The sequence below is a fragment of the Biomphalaria glabrata genome, chromosome 1 (assembly GCF_947242115.1).
Source record: "Biomphalaria glabrata chromosome 1, xgBioGlab47.1, whole genome shotgun sequence".
Taxonomy (NCBI): Eukaryota; Metazoa; Mollusca; class Gastropoda; family Planorbidae; genus Biomphalaria; species Biomphalaria glabrata.
This window is the reverse complement of record NC_074711.1, coordinates 36,358,039-36,375,832: the sequence shown is the minus strand read 5'-3', so window position 1 is coordinate 36,375,832 and position 17,794 is coordinate 36,358,039. Positions and strand designations below refer to the sequence as shown.

At 35.4% G+C, this 17,794-nt stretch overlaps 1 protein-coding gene across 3 annotated transcripts in view; it reads left to right on the top strand.

Moving 5' to 3' along the window:
- LOC106074282 (opioid-binding protein/cell adhesion molecule homolog) overlaps positions 1-17,794 on the top strand; it is a 135,262-nt gene that overhangs the window by 14,705 nt on the left and 102,763 nt on the right. The window contains exon 1 of one of the 3 annotated variants that reach the window (XM_056034428.1): positions 8,469-9,352. The exons of the other annotated variants lie outside the window; for them this stretch is intronic. The gene's annotated coding sequence lies outside the window, so the exon portion shown is untranslated. Of the gene's footprint in view, positions 1-8,468; positions 9,353-17,794 lie in introns of those variants that run through there. 3 annotated transcript variants of the gene reach the window in all.

Below are 17,794 nucleotides of genomic sequence, written 5' to 3'. Positions count from 1 at the left end.
ATATTGAGACACCTAAGGGGTGAGCATATTGAGACACCTAAGGGGTGAGCATATTGAGACACCTAAGGGTTGAGCATATTGAGACACCTAAGGGGTGAGCATATTGAGACACCTAAGGGGTGAGCATATTGAGACACCTAAGGGGTGAGCATATTGAGACACCTAAGGGGTGAGCATATTGAGACACCTAAGGGGTGAGCATATTGAGACACCTAAGGGTTGAGCATATTGAGACACCTAAGGGGTGAGCATATTGAGACACCTAAGGGGTGAGCATATTGAGACACCTAAGGGTTGAGCATATTGAGACACCTAAGGGGTGAGCATATTGAGACACCTAAGGGGTGAGCATATTGAGACACCTAAGGGGTGAGCATATTGAGACACCTAAGGGGTGAGCATATTGAGACACCTAAGGGGTGAGCATATTGAGACACACAATAAGAAGGGGGATTCGAAACCAAGAAAATGTTCATCAGGAGACTATATCGAATTTAGTCATCGCTTTTTATCCTAAAATCGATATATATATATATATATATATATATATATATATATATATATACTGGGAGAGAGAGAGAGAGAGAGAGAGAGAGAGAGAGAAAGAATATAGATAGATATAGATATATAGATAGATAGATAGAGATATAATAACATTTGAAATATTATACCATTGAAAACAAATGTAATAGCTCTGAAATCATTCAAAGAAATCTTTTTGAATTAATCTGCTCGTGGCGGCTTAACAGGTAAACCCATTTTTCCCCTCGTTAAATACTTATAAAATTGTCAAGATTTTTAGTTCCATTGAATGTGAACCATAGACCTATATATATAGGTCTGTGATGTGAACTTTTTATGTACACTACAATCGCCTAACACTAAAACACTATTAGAGAAATTTGATGACAAAAATAAACAATGTCAAGGACACTAAATTGAATTTGAAAGTTGCCAACTAAACACAAGTTACTAACGTTACTTCAAAAAGTTGTCTGCAGCCTTAAATTGTTTGTCTCCATCTTCATTAAGTCTTTAAAAGCTCTAGCTTATAATTACTTCCCTTATTTTGTACACCGGATACACCGAAAAGCTTGCTATTTATAGCTTTTTTCGCCATGTATGAAAATCCCCTTGAGCTCTTATTATTAAACCTCATTACATTGTGTTTATAGCCTACTATGTGCTACATTGACAGTTTGGAAGATTTTTGAACAAATGTCGAGTGAGCCTCAACACAAGTTCATGAAGTTTTTTGAAAATGGCCAAGAGAACTAATTTGTTTTCTCTACTGCAAAGGACTGCTACACTATTTTAAGCAAGCATAAAACTGTGTCAGTGAGCAAATATGGCGATTTTCACATGAAGAAATGCGGTGGCGATATAATGTCGCTTTTAGGGAAAATTAAACAAAATAAAAAGAGGAAGCTTGGGAGAGATTTGGATATAAATAGACCAAACAAACAATGTCAAGGACGCCATATTAAAAGATCACTATTGTGAACAAAATAATACAGATTACTTTGTGCTGCAAGCGAAACCGTTTTGAAATTTGATTCTACAGTTCTGAAAAGTGCACACAAATAAATAAATTGATTCTGTACACCGCATGCACCAAAAAACTTGTTATTTATAGATTTAGCTCCATGTGTGAAAATCTCCAATGAAACGATTCTGGTAATTTTATTTAATATTTCTTTTTTTTTTAAAAGGTTCAGATTCGTCTTTATCTCCAAGCTATAATTGTATGTACTACAGATGAATCAGGAAAGTTCTGACCAGGCAAAGAAAGTCAAGATGGTGGGTTGAAACGTGCTCTTTAACCCTAACCTTAACTCTCAATCCAAACGTTTGGGTATAATATCTTTAAAAGTAAATTTCCCCCTTCAGACCTTGCGAGCTATATGGCAGATGATGTTAAGGTCATCTGATTCTTTGGCCAACGGTTAACGAGCAGGTGTCATGTGGCCAGCACAACGAACAACCGCCTTTACTTTCCCCAACGAAAGTCAGGTACCCATCAGAGTTGGACTCACGAAATTCACAATCCCAGTCTTGACCTAGATTTGAACACAGGACCACTCAGACACATAATATCTTGGCATGCAATTCATAAATTAAAAAAAGGACTATTCCGATATCTACGTACACCACACAAGCACACACACACACACACAAATACTCACACGCCCGCGCACATACAAACACATACAAATATAGACACACTCATCTTTAGCTATGGAAAAAGTTAAAAATATTAGGCGTCTAAATCGATTCGATTTGTCTACACTGGACGCTGCACTGTTCACATCCACAAAACTGTGCTAACAACACAAACTGGCAATAGTGGTCAATATGTGGCTTATAATAATAATGGCAACGTCTTCGAACATTAAGGATGAGTGCAGCGTTTCACTTAACTAGCAGGAATAAATAACGTTTCATTTAATGAGCGATGTTTATGGTAAGTCTAGTGAGACCTTTGAGTAGATTGATCGGGCTCTATTGGAAGTGAGTACAAACATGTCTAGAGCATTGAAATAAGTATATTACATGAAGCGAGGCGTCATCCCTTTGTCTGGGCCAACCTCAACATTTTTAATCATAAGTAAAAACAAAAAGTTGGGAGATCACTTTGTCCTCTAAAAACTGTCTGGATCATTCCTAGGCTGTACTTTTACAGTAAGAGACATTCCGTTTATTTGGATCTAAACTTAGACGGTAAAGAGCGAAGCTGTGAGTTAGCTCATTTAGAATGGGACATTTTCAGACATGGCGGAAAACCTAAAAATGGCAAGCTTTTTGGTGTCTCCGGTGTTGCTAAGCCAGGGGAACTAAGCCATGGAACTAAGCCATGGAACTAAGCCATGGAACTAAGCCATGGAACTAAGCCAGGGGAACTAAGCCATGGAACTGAGCCAGGGGAACTAAGCCAGGGAACTAAGCCATGGAACTAAGCCATGGAACTAAGCCAGGAGAACTAAGCCAGGGGAACTAAGCCATGGAACTAAGCCATGGAACTAAGCCCGGGAACTAAGCCAGGGAACTAAGCCAGGGAACTAAGCTATGTGTTTTTTTTAAAGTTACAGTATATTTTTTGGCACATTGTAACAGTGTAGAATAATAATTTTTTAAAGCTCTTCCGTTTGTGGCTTTTATTTAGTTGGCAATTTTGAAGTCATCTAGCATCCTTGACATTGTTTAGAATATCATGAAAACCTCAAATATGGCTTGTGACTTAATTACAGATAACGAGACAGCTTAGAAAAAATGACATAGATTAAGGCGATAATTACGTAGCTCACTAAATTAAAAAAATCAGTCAGATGTTACTGCTTAGCATTGTAGAAGCCACACCAGAGCTATGCGTCACTTATCTGTTTATAAATGTACTCATTGTTGGTAAGAGCTTTTTCAAGTTTATGTAATTATCTTTTACATTGTTGTTTGCATCACAAACTTGTCATGTTGGATCCTAGTATGTTGTACAAACATCAAACAAGTAAAATATAAAAAAAAATACTAAAAAAACAAACAAAAACAAACAAAAAACTTACCAAAGGAAAAAACTTAACATTTAAAAACCATATATTTTAATACTGTAATATTTATTTCCCTTTTTCGATAATAATTAAATTTATTACCATTGTTTAATTAAATGGTTGGTTAATTTTTTTGATTGATTTATGTTTTATTCGTACAATGAATAAATGTGCAAAGTTACAACTTAATCAGAGAATGAGAAGTGGAGAAACAAAGTGTTCAAAATTTGTACCAGACAGACAGACAGACAGACAAAGTGAGTTTCTATAAGTTTAGTAAAAAGAAGCGAGACACAACACCATATAACTAAATCCCTTATTCTGAAGGGACAGCATTCGTGCATCAGTTTTCTCCTGTCCATCCCAAGAATGTCGTGATCTCTCTGTAAAAACCTACGCGCATATCGCCCGTGTGTGGCCGGGGCCAGTGACTCAAGCCCAAAGATGAGTACTGGTATTGACACGCACGGCGGCCACGAGTCAGCGCGTATTGTACAGGAGAATTGCAGCTCGTTTACATCTCCCCACATCCCTTTTATGACAGCTTTAATAGCTTGGACCAGCGCGATTAGACGTCTCGTGGCGGGCCCAGGGGAGACTAGGGCCTTCCTCAATGTTTATCAGCTCCCCTGTTTTCTGAAAGGAAGTGTCAAAACGAGAATGGTCCGCACCCAGCGAAACCGAACCGCTTTCAGGGAAGAAAAATTTAATTAAATATAACCCTTATTTTTTTTTTTAGGACGGAAGAGGCGGAATGATTGAGAGTAGATCTGAGAAGAGAAAGACACAAAGGGAGGGAAACATGTAAATAACGTCCTGCATGTCTTCAAGTCTTTTGGAAGCCAAGCCTTTGGTGTGCATGCTTTTAAAGAGTCTACACTTCGGTCTAAATGGTGTTGTAATATTCTTACTTTGACTTAGCATTAACAGATTCTACTAGATAACACTGCACACAAAAATTTATCAGCGTTTCGTAATTAATTGATATAATTGAAAGCTACAGGATGAAATATATGTTTTAAAAAGTCTGAATTTGCAGATTTCTTGATGTCTTGTTGAAGCGCAGTCTTGGTTGATTTTAAAATGGAACGAATGAAAAGGTCCCGTACCTATGAAGACAACTTGTATTCTATTAAGGAAGATGCCAACTTTCAGCTGATGTTTTGTAGAGATGGTTTTTGGATGACTTACAATTTGTTATCATCTTAAAATTAAATTTGGCTTTTCTGATCCTTCTTTCAGCCGGTATTCCCACACTTGACTCGAATGTGTCTTTATTTTGAACACGCTTCAGCCTTTGTAGATCCACTGCGCTCTGCATAATCTAGTTCTTCTGTTAACAGTCCAGTTAATGAAATCGATCAAATGTTCTTTTTATAACTCTTTACTTTACAAAGAAACATTTGAGTTGAGTGCGGCGGGACCTCCAGCTGAACGCTTGCTGGTTCAAAGTGTTCAAAAATAAATTCGTAAGGCAAATGAATTTTAAGATGATTACATTTTAAAAATAAAGAAAAAAAAATCTTTTTTTTTTACAATTCGATTATTCAAGTTAAAACTTCATGGAATCTGGGTAGGTGGAACCTCAAAAAAAAACCCGTCTCTAACCATTTTCCTGAAAGTTGAACAGTTCATATCTCTGAGAAAAGAATTACTAGCTCGTAAGCCACACTGGGAAAAATTCTATTTTTTTTTTCAAAGTAAAAAAAAATAATAAAAAAAATTAATTTGGCTAGAGAACTAGGTCTAGATGTACATCCGACATCGGTTTTAAAAGGAATATCGCGTTCTTGAAATGACTATTGGGTTCGGGGATTTCCGAATTAAAGATAATGTTGCTTCAAGAGTTTAATAAATTTCAGGAAAATTTGGCGCATAGTCTTCTAAAGGTTTATAATTGGAATATTATAAAGTGCAGTTGATACATTCGCTTAACCAGGATTCTTTCTCGGGGGGAGTGGGAGGGCGTGAAGGTGGCGGGTTAAAAAAAAATCTTTTTTTTTTTTTTTTTTTTTAAATCTAACGTTCATTAGTTCTTGAGAGAAAAACAATCGCTCTTGAAGTTGTGCAAAGGATGTATCATCTTTAATTTAAAAAAAAACGTCATATTAAGTGCAATTGAGAAAAGACTAAATGTGGCTCAACAAAAATGGCTGACACGGATTTTGGGAGTCTCAAACAAGAAAATCCTATGCCGAACTGGGAGTCGAACACTTAGTGAGGTTGTGACAGAGCGTCGCATGAGGTTGCAGGACATGTTCTCCGACAAAATGAACTACGCATACCAAGAGTTGCGATGACATGGAGGCCTATCCGAGGAAAGCACAAACAGGGACGTCCTCGTGTAACTTCAATATACTTCAATCTTTTTAGTTTTCTCAATGCGTTATGATCCTATCATTTGTTGGACCAGTGGGAAAAAAAAAGATACCGGGAAAAGAAGGGGGGGGGAGGAGAAAGGGATCTGGGTGAATGTTGCCGTGATAGCTTTTAAATGTAATTTTTTTTTTAAAGTTGTATGACTTGAATTGGAACTCGAGGGCTCAAACCTCCTCAAGCAAATGCACTAACCGCTGTGCCTTCGAAGTGCTTGTGAAAATAGAAGGTTTCATAGCTATCAATTAGTCTCAAAGCGACGACCTGATTCTCTGCATAAAATATAAAGGGGACTAATTCAACTTCTACCACCACGTCTTTCAAGTACAATTTATTTCCCTTGTTGAATGCCAAAACAATTATTACCAATAATTAACTAGCTAATTGGTTATTTTATTTTATTAATTCTTGTTTTCTCTGGTACAAGAAATAATTGTGTAAAATTTCAACTTGATCCGAGATTGGGTGTGGGAGCAATAATGTTTACAATAATTTTACTAGAATAACAGATATACAGAGTTGATATAAGCTTTGCAAATTATAACGGTCAAAGGTCAAACCAGAGTTTTCTCTGTGTGGTCAATTAGGTAGATATTTTTTCCCCAACAGATATACATTAACTGTCAAATTTCCAGGAATATCGTTAGAGCCGTTTTCAAAATTTTACAAGGGAAAATGGTGGTCGAGTCTTCTCTCTAAGCGTCTCTGTCTTCCTTCCTTCCTAGCGTCCCTGAACATGTTGTATTTCCTGTCTAGTTCTCTCTACTCTTTTTTGTCTCGAGATTAATACACAAAATTACTCTAAATAAAAATCATAAAAACTTCCCAGAGTCGGATTTGATAGCAGACATCGAGAATCCAGCAGGAATTTTGCAATTTTACCTTGATAATCGAATTACAAGATCAAACGGCCTTAGACAATTCTTCAGGTGCTATAAAACAAAGGAGTCAGAAGAATGGAGGAGGGGGGGGGATTGCACCTAGGAGTTGGCACTGTTAGCAGTTGCAGATTTGATAAGGACAGTGAAAAGAACTCAATCAAAGCTTGATTAGTTGGTAAAAATGTATCATTGTCCCCCAGTGATACGTTGGGGGGGGGGGGGGAAGCGGGTTAGAAAAAGAATACGTGAGATCATACGTCAATCATGATTTGTTAATTTTTTTTTATAAAAATCGATTTTTGTAACGATTTATTTTTAATATTATAACAGGGCGTGAAGGCATTTAGATACAGACTGTAAGATAAGTTGTCAGCATTTGAGTTAATTTAGGTAAAAATTTTGTTATTAAGCTTACATTTTAATCAGGAGAAAGACAATAAAAGTTGTTGAAAAATCGGAACTGGACACTGGCCGAATACTTTGTGCCAAGGTCATTTAGATCGGATAGTCACGATTTCCTACGTAATTACTAGGGATTTTTTCGTGAAATTAAAAAGTTTATTACTTGACCATCTGATTTTTATTTCAAAACGTTTGCAAACCAAATGAACCCTGAATTGAACTTCCTACCAATTAATACATAAAAAACCGATCAGACGTTCAGGGCTATTAAACAAAAATCAATTTTCAGTGGAAGATCTCGTCTCATCTTCTGAGTCCGAAAATTATTTCAAATATCTTGATCGGTAACAACATGAAATAAATAGGAACACTGGTGATGAATGAGTGTTGAGCCAGTGTTGTTATGTTAATGTTGAGCCAATGTTGTTATGTTGATGTTGATGAAGTGTTGTTAAGATATTGTTTACCCAGTATTGTTATGTTAAAAGTTGAGCCAGTGTTGTTATAGTAATGTTGAGCCAATGTTGTTATGTTGATGTTAAAGTAGTGTTGTTAAGATATTGTTTACCCAGTGTTGTTATGTTATTGTAGAGCCAGTGTTGTTATGTTATTGTAGAGCCAGTGATGTTATGTTATTGTTGAGCCAGTGTTGCTATGCTATTCTTGAGCCAGTGTTATGTTATTATTGAGCCAGTGTTATGTTATTGTAGAGTCAGTGTTGTTATGTTATTGTTGAGTCATTGTTGCTCTTGTTATTCTTGAGACTTTCTTGTTATGTTATTGCAGAGCCAGTGTTGTTATATTTATAACGTAATTTGATTTCAGTTCTTAAAGCTCAAGACTAATTCGAAGTTGACATCAGGATGCTACTATAGATATGAAACCAAAATATGTTAAATGCAGACTTGAGCGGTTGAATCACGTCTGAACAATTTAAATACATCTCCTAGATATCAAGTTAAGAAATGTTCATTTAGGGCAATGTTAGATAAAAATGATTTTGCTTTTTTTTTTTCAACCTCTTTTTTTCCGAAAGGTTATAAAGTTTAACTAAAAACAAAACAACATGTAAGGTTATGAAAAATATTAGTTGTATGTGTGTGTCTGGGTTGGTGAGTGGGTGTAACAGAAGATATGAATATAAGGGCGGGGGGGGGGGGGTTGAGAGGCGAGAAGATCTGCTCCCTGGCTTCGCACTGGTCGCCAGAAACTTCGCCAGCCTGTCCCCCCCTCACCGTATAGCCAGTGTAGCCTCTACTGGGCTGACTCGAGACAGTACTAGATCTAAGTGTCTGTCTTCAACATGATCGCTGGCCTAATGGACAATGAAATAACTCGCGGGCTTTAACAAAACACAAACTCGTGATACAAATATTGAATTCCAAACACACAGCGGCTTATTATCAACATAGATAGTTTGTAGGAAACTTTACACAGGCTAATGACAGATAACTCACAGTTACTTCAACCAGAAAATAGTAGTAGGCCAACTGTTGATATTTTAGTAGCTCATCATTCGGGTATTACATATTGAATGTTTTCAAATTTAAAAAATCTAACTAAAAAGTATATACGGCTGTACAAAAATTAAGTAAAAAATTTAATTAAAGTAAGTTTTTATCTAAATGCAAGTTCTGAGCCTACAGTGTTAACTATTGTTATTAGTTCTGTATCCACTTCTATGACATCACTTATCACACGGCATGTGTGACATTTCAAACCCAGCAAAAATAAAAAAAAAAAAAGGATTTTGTTTTTTTTTTAAATATTAATCACAGAACTGTTTTCAGTTTGGATATAAACTAGCTTTTGTAAATAGTTTATTTTTAGTCTTTCGTTATTTCACAATTTCCTGAATTGTTTGTGAGATGTCGGCAATGAAAGACCTTCACAATACTTGGATTGGAGACACAAGATCAATGTATTGTAGTTTGATCTTGATAAGTGCATTTACACGCTTATTGTAAAGGCTAAATATACGTCTATTTATAGGCTATATATACGTTTATTGTGTAGGCTATATTTAAGTTTTTCAAACAAGTTAGTGTCAGTGTTTCACTATTTCACAATCGGATTGTCCAGAGACACTGGAGATGAAAGAATCAACATGTGATCGCAGACGGAACTTCTATTAGACAGATTTCTAGTTTGGTAAATTTTTTTTTTAATTTGAATTTACCTTGTCAGCATTTTTAAAAAGTATAGAATACTAGAAAATATGATAGCTCTTTTTAAAACTGTTCTAATTTGTTTCACAACGATAAAAGGAATATAGAGAAGAGATTTAAAGGGATTTGAACCCTGCTACAGTATACACTAAGTTAACTGCACTTGGATGGCATGTAGACGTGACTCCACATCCTATGTAGACGTGACTCCACATCCTATGTAGACAAGTGTTTAAATATATCTCAATCATTGGATCTGTATGTTTTATTTTTGTTGCGTTGTTATTTGTTCCTGTTTGCAAAAGTTGGTCTCTATTTAAGCTACTAAAGTTGGTCTCTATTTAAGTTACTGAAGTTGGTCTCTATTTAAGCTACTAAAGTTGGTCTCTATTTAAGCTACTAAAGTTGGTCTCTATTTAAGCTACTAAAGTTGGTCTCTATTTAAGCTACTAAAGTTGGTCTCTATTTAAGCTACTAAAGTTGGTCTCTATTTAAGCTTCTTAAGTTGGTCTCTATTTAAGCTACTAAAGTTGGTCTCTATTTAAGCTACTAAAGTTGGTCTCTATTTAAGCTACTAAAGTTGGTCTCTATTTAAGCTACTAAAGTTGGTCTCTATTTAAGCTACTAAAGTTGGTCTCTATTTAAGCTACTAAAGTTGGTCTCTATTTAAGCTACTAAAGTTGGTCTCTATTTAAGCTACTAAAGTTGGTCTCTATTTAAGCTACTAAAGTTGGTCTCTATTTAAGTTACTAAAGTTGGTCTCTATTTAAGCTACTAAAGTTGGTCTCTATTTAAGCTACTAAAGTTGGTCTCTATTTAAGCTACTAAAGTTGGTCTCTATTTAAGCTACTAAAGTTGGTCTCTATTTAAGCTACTAAAGTTGGTCTCTATTTAAGCTACTAAAGTTGGTCTCTATTTAAGCTACTAAAGTTGGTCTCTATTTAAGCTACTAAAGTTGGTCTCTATTTAAGCTACTAAAGATAGTCTCTATTTAAGCTACTAAAGTTAGTCTCTATTTAAGCTACTAAAGTTGGTCTCTATTTAAGCTATTAAAGTTAGTCTCTATTTAAGCTACTAAAGTTGGTCTCTATTTAAGCTACTAAAGTTGGTCTCTATTTAAGCTACTAAAGTTGGTCTCTATTTAAGCTACTAAAGTTGGTCTCTATTTAAGTTACTAAAGTTGGTCTCTATTTAAGCTACTAAAGTTGGTCTCTATTTAAGCTTCTTAAGTTGGTCTCTATTTAAGCTACTAAAGTTGGTCTCTATTTAAGCTACTAAAGTTGGTCTCTATTTAAGCTACTAAAGTTGGTCTCTATTTAAGCTACTAAAGTTGGTCTCTATTTAAGCTACTAAAGTTGGTCTCTATTTAAGCTACTAAAGTTGGTCTCTATTTAAGCTACTAAAGTTGGTCTCTATTTAAGCTACTAAAGTTGGTCTCTATTTAAGCTACTAAAGTTGGTCTCTATTTAAGCTACTAAAGTTGGTCTCTATTTAAGCTACTAAAGTTGGTCTCTATTTAAGCTACTAAAGTTGGTCTCTATTTAAGCTACTAAAGTTGGTCTCTATTTAAGCTACTAAAGTTGGTCTCTATTTAAGCTACTAAAGTTGGTCTCTATTTAAGCTACTAAAGTTGGTCTCTATTTAAGCTACTAAAGTTGGTCTCTATTTAAGCTACTAAAGTTGGTCTCTATTTAAGCTACTAAAGTTGGTCTCTATTTAAGCTACTAAAGTTGGTCTCTATTTAAGCTACTAAAGATAGTCTCTATTTAAGCTACTAAAGTTAGTCTCTATTTAAGCTACTAAAGTTGGTCTCTATTTAAGCTATTAAAGTTGGTCTCTATTTAAGCTACTAAAGTTGGTCTCTATTTAAGCTACTAAAGTTGGTCTCTATTTAAGCTTCTTAAGTTGGTCTCTATTTAAGCTACTAAAGTTGGTCTCTATTTAAGCTACTAAAGTTGGTCTCTATTTAAGCTACTAAAGTTGGTCTCTATTTAAGCTACTAAAGTTGGTCTCTATTTAAGCTACTAAAGTTGGTCTCTATTTAAGCTACTAAAGTTGGTCTCTATTTAAGCTACTAAAGTTGGTCTCTATTTAAGCTACTAAAGTTGGTCTCTATTTAAGCTACTAAAGTTGGTCTCTATTTAAGCTACTAAAGTTGGTCTCTATTTAAGCTACTAAAGTTGGTCTCTATTTAAGCTACTAAAGTTGGTCTCTATTTAAGCTACTAAAGTTGGTCTCTATTTAAGCTACTAAAGTTGGTCTCTATTTAAGCTACTAAGTGCTTTTTCAGCCATTCCCCAGTTTCTTTAATTATTTTTTTTTTAAATACTAACTGTTGTCTTTAAAAAATAAACTCAAAAATATTTTATCCGAGATGTAAGTAGGGAAATACTTACACTTTGACCAGTTATTAGAGCCGTTTTACGCATACAATTATTAAGTATTTTAATTCCACACAAATGCACTTTAACACACATGATCACGTACAATGGCATCTCGTGAGAACAAAATATTAGTTCGAACTATATCTTTGTCATCTTACTCAGTTACTGGGTTTTTAAATAAATCCTGTCAATCTAGAAACACATTTATTACAAAGCTCTCGCCTAGAGCCAAGAGGGATAAAATGGTTTATATGTTTCGGATTATACCTCAGAGTATAAGATAATCTACTTCCTAGTCTAAACCTACCACAGGTCGACGAGGGATGGCAGCGAGCAGGGTATGAACCCGGGACCATCGAGACAGTAGAATGACAGCCCAGCGCGCACAACTTTCCTGCTATAGGTCATAATAGTATCTTTTTGTAGCTTCATTTACTGTTACTGCTATTTGTAATACAAGGAAATATTTTTTTAAAATCACACTAGACTCATTGATCCGCAAAAGTTGTTAGATCCTATTTGTGATCAATAATATTTTAACTAAAACCTGTTTTCAAAACTTTGACACTGCATACTGTCATCACGAGCTATCTCTGGAGTCATTATATGGACCATTTGTGTTTTAGTTTATAGTGCCACTACAAAATATTTAGGTATCTATGTAGCCTATAAATATTAACACTAAAAGAACTGAATCAAACAGATTTATCCAGAAAAATTGATTGTCTTTAAAAAAAAACAACAAAATAACTATCCACGATTTGAATTAAAAGGAAAATAGTTCGCCTATTGGGGAAAATATTAGAAATGATAATTTTTAAACAGTATTTATTTCTTAGCCTACTTTAATTTGTTTTTAATTGGGCTGTATTTGTAAGACCTAGCAGCTGAGTTTAGACTTGGAAAAGTTTCCTTTTCGTCTCTTTGAACTTGGTAATGAAACCGATGCTTAGCTTTTCATTCTACTTTTAACATTGCGTGTATATAGCACATTGCTTTGTTCCATGCGCTGTTCTTAGAGCGTCTATCCACTAACATTTTATTATTAAGTTGTACAAATTAAAAATTGGAATAAAAAAAACTGTAAGAGCAACAGGACAAAAGACAAGAAAAAGTTAAAACAAAATTATTCGAAACAAAACATTTGCAAGTAGGTCATTTTTTAAAGGTAATGGAATGCTCAATTTGGTTATTGGTAGAGCCATCCTACTCATTCAGAAAGCAGAAATACATTTTAAAAGATCTAGATCAGTGGGTCTCAAACTTTTACCAGTAGCGCCCCCTATTCCCCTTAATCGATTAACATTTTGTTCGCGTCCCCCTTAGCCTGCTGGGATCTGTGAGAGCGCTGTAAACGTACACATCGGAGTCCGCTTTAAGGATGTCATGAACATGAAAAGAAATCAAGAAAAATATAAAAATACTTTAAAAAAAAAAACACCAAAGCTCATCAGAGGGGAAAAACCACAAAATCACTGCCATATTTAAGGAAAAATAATTTCTGGAGATAGTATTGGAGAGGTACCTGGTCTCCCCTTTATCCACAGCGCCCTGGGTTTTCCTGTGTTCTGAGCTTAAAAATTCATCCCCCTGCGTATAAAGTGGAGTCAATCTCATACTTTTTTGTCATAGTTCAAGTTAAAAAAAAGGTTTGTTTAAAAAATGGTGAGACGCATGTCAGATAAGTCTACTATCTACTAAAGAAGGAGGTAGCACTGGCCAATACTATTAGGTCAATAAAACGCACGTCAAATAGATTAAATATAACGTAATTGTCCTAAGATCATCTTCCGTTTAAGTACGATCATCTTGTCGAGGTTTGTTTTTTTGTTGCGTAAGATTTGTTAAAAGTTGATAGTTGTGAGCAATTGGGTCGTTCTAACCAAAGAAAGTCAAGAAGAATCGCGTTTTTCAAAAAGTTTTGCGTCGATATTGTGGCTGACACTTATAAAAAAGGTTATACTTAAAAGATGAATCAAGTCTTATACGTAAAATAGTTTTTTTTAACTATTAAAATAGTGTTATGTTACTTTGCTGTGATTATAAATGGATTAATAGCTACAATCTAAATAAAACATTTTTTTTGTTTGTTCTTAGAAAAGTTTAATGACTCTCCCCCCCAAACCCCTTAAAAGGACGTCTTGTCCACAGTTTAAGAAACGCTGATGTAGATCCTGCTTTTAAAATACAACACTAACTCAATGAAACTATATCAGACTAGTGTTTAAAGGAAACAGTATTTAATTGAAATTCCCAGTCCATTATTTATCGCCAAAAATCTCAAAGCATTTCCTGTTGAACTCTGGGATTAAAGGTCAGATATGCTCTATCCCAATGGTACTCAAATTTTGCCAGTAGCTCCCCCCCCCCCCTTCTGACTCACAATTTTCGTTCGCTTTAGGCGGTCCGGGAAGCGGCGGTCCGGGAAGCGGCGGTCCGGGAAGCGCTGTAACAGTTCTTTCAGTGGCTCTGAAAGTTTGAAGTATACAACGAAAACGAAACGAAACTTACATCTAGAATTATGTACAAATATGTCAACACAAGAAACTTACATCTAGAATTATGTACAAATATGTCAACACAAGAAACTTACATCTAGAATTATGTACAAATACGTCAACACAAGAAACTTACATCTAGAATTATGTACAAATACGTCAACACAAGAAACTTACATCTAGAATTATGTACAAATACGTCAACACAAAAAACTTACATCTAGAATTATGTACAAATACGTCAACACAAGAAACTTACATCTAGAATTATGTACAAATACGTCAACACAAGAAACTTACATCTAGAATTATGTACAAATACGTCAACACAAGAAACTTACATCTAGAATTATGTACAAATACGTCAACACAAGAAACTTACATATAGAATTATGTACAAATATGTCAACACAAGAAACTTACATCTAGAATTATGTACAAATACGTCAACACAAGAAACTTACATCTAGAATTATGTACAAATACGTCAACACAAGAAACTTACATCTAGAATTATGTACAAATACGTCAACACAAGAAACTTACATCTAGAATTATGTACAAATACGTCAACACAAGAAACTTACATATAGAATTATGTACAAATACGTCAACACAAGAAACTTACATCTAGAATTATGTACAAATACGTCAACACAAGAACTTTACATCTAGAATTATGTACAAATACGTCAACACAAGAAACTTACATATAGAATTATGTACAAATACGTCAACACAAGAAACTTACATATAGAATTATGTACAAATACGTCAACACAAGAAACTTACATATAGAATTATGTACAAATACGTCAACACAAGAAACTGTTATGTCTTGACTTTGTATTGGAATGACAGCAGTCCCCCCCCCCCCCCACCCTCAAGAAGTCTGGTGGAATGCTGCGGACGTGGTCATTTTTACCGATTCAATCTCTGCCCTCGATGCCCTTGAAGGGCAGCTTGCAGGCGTTGGGAATGTGGAAGCGCTCCTCGCGGTGGTGGAGCGTCTTCTACAGCTCAATGTTAATAGTTTTATACAGTGGATTCCATCCCATTGTGGTCTGGTCAGTCATTAGAGTGCTGACTTTTTAGCGAAGGCCGCGGCGGCAACGTGCACCCAATATGATGAACCATCCACCCTCACAAGTGTACGATCCCTAGCCGACACCCGTTTGTTGGCACATTGGTACGACAGTCGGGACGCTTCCGCGAGAGCTACACAGAGCTACACAGGCAGATGAGTAGACCAGACCGAAAGAACGCGTGGTGGGAGCTCTGCCGTGTGGAGCAGGCAGTCCTAGCCCAGTTCCGAGTCGGACACTGTCCAAATGGCGCGTACTTTGCACGGTAGAAGGAGAACTACGACACACGGTGCCGCCACTGCGTCGAGGACGACTAGAAAATAGAGCACATTCTTTATGAATGCCGAGCTCTGCATGGGGGACGATCGGGACAAGGAATTGAGAGAGAGAATACTGGTCCATGTGCGGCAAAATGTCTATCCTTCTACGGGGACAAAGCGACCTTACAACTCACTGCTTCCTCTTCCGTGCTCTAAGGGAGTAATCTCAGCATGATTCGTTACTAATGGGGTTTCTGATTCGGTGGAATGCTGAAAATTCCCTCATTCTGCAACGTCGAGAAGTCTTCCTGCGTTTTGAGAATCAGAAATTAATTCTTTTAAGAGTTTACAGAACAGTCAAACAACATAAAAGCAGCAAGTGGTGTAAGAAAAGTGATTAAAGCACCTCCTGCAATTCCTTGTCATCAAGCACGCATTATTCATCCAATTAAAAAAAAAGAATCTATGTCAAATAAAGAAAGGGGGCAGTTCTGACTATTTAAATTAGTCAAATAAAGAAAGGGGGCAGTTCTGACTATTTAAATATGTCAAATAAAGAAAGGGGGCAGTTCTGACTATTTAAATTAGTCAAATAAAGAAAGGGGGCAGTTCTGACTATTTAAATATGCCAAATAAAGAAATGGGGCAGTTCTGACTATTTAAATATGTCAGATAAAGAAAGGGGGCAGTTCTGACTATTTAAATTAGTCAAATATAGAAAGGGGGCAGTTCTGACTATTTAAATATGCCAAATAAAGAAATGAGGCAGTTTTGACTATTTAAATTAGTCAAATAAAGAAAGGGGGCAGTTCTGACTATTTAAATATGTCAAATAAAGAAATGGGGGCAGTTCTGACTATATAAATATGTCAAATAAAGAAATGGGGCAGTTCTGACTATTTAAATATGTCAAATAAAGAAAGGGGGCAGTTCTCACTATTTAAATATGTCAAATAAAGAAAGAGGGCAGTTCTGACTAATTCTATAAAGCAAAGGAGGAACATAAAGAGTACGTACTTCTGTAGCGGGAGTGATTTCATTTAGATAATCCTCGTGTTAAGCAACATTAGTTGTTGTGTATGTATGTATGTGTGTATGTGTGTGTGTGTGTGTGTGTGTTTCGCAAAAGTCGTCAACACAACGATGTTTGAAACACTGTAAATAAAGTTTTACTTGGTTAATATCAAACATTGATTTATAACTGCAATAAAAATAGAACATTTTTATTAGTCTCTTAAAAGATACATCGAACAGCTTCCCTCTTTGTCCCCATACCTGAGGTGGGAACGCTCCCTATCATTTGAAAAAAACTCTTGCTCAGTAACAGAAGAGCTGGTTATTCAAAGGAATATAAACATGAACAGGTTATACATTACACTCTCACCAATAAGCAGAAGTTAGGCTAGAGAGCTAAATGACTATGTCAGAGTTTTGTATTGTATATCTAGAGAGCTAAATGACTATGTCAGAGTTTTGTATTGTATTTCTAGAGAGCTAAATGACTATGTCAGAGTTTTGTATTGTATTTCTAGAGAGCTAAATGACTATGTCAGAGTTTTGTATTGTATTTCTAGAGAGCTAAATGACTATGTCAGAGTTTTGTATTGTATTTCTAGAGAGCTAAATGACTATGTCAGAGTTTTGTATTGTATTTCTAGAGAGCTAAATGACTATGTCAGAGTTTTGTATTGTATTTCTAGAGAGCTAAATGACTATGTCAGAGATTTGTATTGTATTTCTAGAGAGCTAAATGACTATGTCAGAGATTTGTATTGTATTTCTAGAGAGCTAAATGACTATGTCAGAGTTTTGTATTGTATTTCTAGAGAGCTAAATGACTATGTCAGAGTTTTGTATTGTATTTCTAGAGAGCTAAATGACTATGTCAGAGTTTTGTATTGTATTTCTAGAGAGCTAAATGACTATGTCAGAGTTTTGTATTGTATTTCTAGAGAGCTAAATGACTATGTCAGAGATTTGTATTGTATTTCTAGAGAGCTAAATGACTATGTCAGAGTTTTGTATTGTATTTCTAGAGAGCTAAATGACTATGTCAGAGTTTTGTATTGTATTTCTAGAGAGCTAAATGACTATGTCAGAGTTTTGTATTGTATTTCTACAGAGCTATTATGGTATGTCAAAGTTTTGTATTGTATTTCTAACCTTTACATTTTAACATTGAAATATTGTTGTGGTGG